General features: G+C 31.9%; 1 non-coding gene across 1 annotated transcript; it reads left to right on the top strand.

The window, feature by feature from the left end:
• Positions 1 to 1,122: 1,122 nt before the first annotated feature.
• On the top strand, positions 1,123 to 1,253 carry LOC136307249 (small nucleolar RNA SNORA38). Its single transcript, XR_010725909.1, has one exon. It is a non-coding gene; the product is annotated as a small nucleolar RNA SNORA38 (small nucleolar RNA).
• The last annotated feature ends 2,340 nt before the right edge of the window (positions 1,254 to 3,593 follow it).

Genomic DNA, 3,593 nt, shown 5'->3' with positions numbered 1-3,593 from the left:
ATTGGGTGATAATAAGAAAAGAGGTCCTATTTTAATTGAAATACAACAGTCATTCTTCTATGGCTTTGTGTCTCTGGTTCTCTTTGACTTTATGTCAAAGTCAGAAATAAAAAATCTGAAGCTTTTAAAGAGATATATATAACTTTTCACATATAAAACTCTGTGGAACTCTGTACAGCAATGTTGTTTCCAAGCATATTTACATGTAAGCAAAGTGAATGTTATATTTTTAATATCTAAAATAAAGAAAAAAGAGAGAGATGGTAGAAGAGATCAAGTTTAAAAGTCTTGGTTTCATTTCTTGGCTAGTAAAGTTGAAACAGATACAAGAGTATGAGTCTCATAAATTCAACTGCAATTCCCTCTCACCACAACCTAAAATATTATCTAACTTCAATGCCTTATCAAAGAAGAACACAGACTTACACTCACTATAGTAATCATGTTAGGGTAGTATTGACTTAAGAATGGACAAATATATTAATGGAAAGAATATGGAGTATGACAATAGGCACAAATATATGTGGCCAACTGATTTTACAAAAAGATAACAATATAATTCAGTGGGAGAAGAAATAGACTTTTCTATCAATGGTGCTAAAAATAACTACATAAATATTTAGGGGGAAAAAATGAACCTTGACCCCTACATTGTACCATGCAAAAAAATTAATTTGAGATGGATCATAGATTTAAACATGAAATCTAAAATTATGAAGCTCCTACAGGAAAAAAACAAGAAAATGTTTTTTATTAGAATAGGCAATGATTATTTTTAAAAACAAACAAAAAAGTAAGAACCATAAAGAATTGGTAAATTGAACTTCATAAAGATGAAAAACTTTTCTTCACCAAAAGACACACTTAAAAAATTAAAGAGCAAGTCACAGCCAGGAAGAAAATCAATCTTTGCAATGCATCTATATGACAAAGGGCTTGTATCAAAAATATATAATGAGCTCTTAATAGATAGAAAAGCAAGTTAATTATGCAGGGTATAAAAAACTTGAGCATAAATTTTTCCAACTACATGACAAATATACAAATGACTGATAACCACATAAAAATATTCTTAATATCGTTAGTCATCAGAAAATGCAACACATATAAAATCACAATGAACCCTCCTACAAAGGCACGTCTGTGGTTCCCTGTCTTTGAACACGTAAGAATTGGAGACAAAGAAATGTGGACTTGGAGAAGTCTGGGGCTAGCTTGCTCCCTGCAGGCTCAAGATCAATCATCCCACATAGAAAAATAAAATCACAATAAGCCAACACTCACCTATACTAAAATGGATATACTAAAAACATTCTGTTTCATGAAAGAAGTATGGAGAGCAGTAAAAAACATTGATCTCATGCTTATGGAAAAATATTTTCAAACTACAAAGTAATGACTTTCTTAAATCTATCAAAAAACCCTTAACTTCAGGGCAGAAATTTAATGGATAAAAAAACCACAAGCTTCTGCATACCTAGGTTAAATGTCATCAGCTGTCATGTAAACCAATACTAAGAGTCAGCTAAAAAATTAATGAATTACTAAAGGACAAGTGTGTATTAATGGGAGGTGTACGTCATTTTTGGCTGAATATATAGGGGAAGTCTGCCCCCACTAACATGGTCTCCATGAGCCACATCAATCAACAACTCCCAGAGAAGATTGCTTAGAATCCCAAGAAAACTTCCCTCATGGTACTTGTCAGGGGGAGGGGAACAGCAGCCACTGTCAAACCCTACCCAAATTTATCTCCCTTAATTCTCCTGTAAGGAGATAGTCTGTAGGGGAAAGAGTCACAAAAATCTTGTTTAGGGCACTATTGGACACCCATTTAATCTAGAGAAAAGAAACAGGGAAAAAATAAATTTCTACCTCTGGGTAAGGGGGAGGACTAACAAAGCACTGTGGCTGGAGCGAGGGTGGGAGCACTTGTGAAGGCCACACCACTCTGAGGCCCAGGTTCACCCTGCCTATGAATGAGGCTTACTCAGAACATCAGAGATCTTTCTCCTCCCTACCCCACTTCTTGCCTGGCACCATGCCAACAAGCATCTGGTTAATTATAACAATGGGATGCAGCTGAAGAGTTGTACGCCCTCTGGAGAGAAAACATTGAGGGAGAGAAAAAAAGCCTTGGAAAACTTGTCTACACTCTACAGCTAAAGAAACTTGAAGTCTGTGCAACAAATTGCAAATCCAGCACAGCTCCTCAGTGTATCAATACAATTCTTCACACTAAAAGAATAGCCATAACATATTCAACTATAAAAAGGCATTTATCTCAGTATCTAATGTACTATTTTATGAAATATTTCCAGCTTTTAAAAGAACATTACAAAACATAGGAAAATTCTTTTAAGTTTGAAAAAAAATGCAATCATCACAACCAGACTCAGAATATCAAAGAATTTAAAATAATTATAATTAATATGTTAAAGTCTCTGAATGAAAATGTAGAGCACATATAAGAACAGATAGATATACTCATGATAGAAATTGAAACTATAAAAATTAAATGGAAATGATAGAAATATAAAACAAGAACTGAGATGAAGACTACTTTTAATAGGATCATCAGTACACTTTACATGACCAAGGAATCAGTGAACTCACATGTAAGTTAATAAAATTACCCAATCTGAAAACACAAAGAGAATAATGCATAAAAAGTGGGAGCATCCATGAGTTGTGAAACAATATCAAACAGTCTAACATATGAAAAATTAGAATCATAGAAGGTGAAGAGAGTGAATGAAACCAAAATATTAATTTAAAAAATGGCTCAGAATTCACCAAAATTAATGAAAAGACTCCAAATTGCACAATTAAGAAGCTTAGAAAAGCATGGGTTTGTGGGGGGTAAAGGGAAATTTATATATATATATAATATTCAAATTGTTTAAAAGCAAAGATAAATAGCAAATCTTACAATGAGAGAAAAAGTTTCCTTGTTAACTACAGAAAAACAGTAAAAATTATAGTAGATTTCTCATCAGATACCATGAAAGTATTCAATAGAGTGATATCTTTCAAGTACTAAAAGAGAAAGTCTGCCAATCTAGAATTCTATACCCAGTAAAATATTAGTTAAAAATTAAGAGAAAATATTTTTTTCTCAAACAAACAGAAATTAATTTTTGTTAGCAGATTATCTTGAAAAACATGTTTAAGGAAGTTATTGAAGCAGAATTAATATAAAAACCTAGATTTACACAAGATATAAAGAGCATTGAAGAGGAATAAATTAAGGTAAAATTAATTTTTAAAAAATTTTAACTGCTCTAAAGATAATTGACTGGAGCTAAAGATGGTAACAGTAATAAAGAATGAAGGGGAGAAACTGGGAATACACTATTATAAGGTCTTTTCAATATGTGAGGTGATGTGATATTATTTAACCATAAACATATATGTGTATATGTATAAATATATACACACAAACACACACATATACATATACATACATACACATGCACATGTATATAGTAGAATTCTGAGGACAACTGCAAATTTTTATATATCTAAATAATATGTCAGTAGAGGAGATAACAGAATCATAAAAAAGCTTTATTAAGCCCAGAAAAAACAAA

The sequence above is a fragment of the Saccopteryx bilineata genome, chromosome 5 (assembly GCF_036850765.1).
Source record: "Saccopteryx bilineata isolate mSacBil1 chromosome 5, mSacBil1_pri_phased_curated, whole genome shotgun sequence".
NCBI classification, from domain to species: Eukaryota; Metazoa; Chordata; class Mammalia; order Chiroptera; family Emballonuridae; genus Saccopteryx; species Saccopteryx bilineata.
The sequence above is the reverse complement of the archived record's forward strand: the minus strand, read 5'-3'. Positions and strand labels throughout refer to the sequence as shown.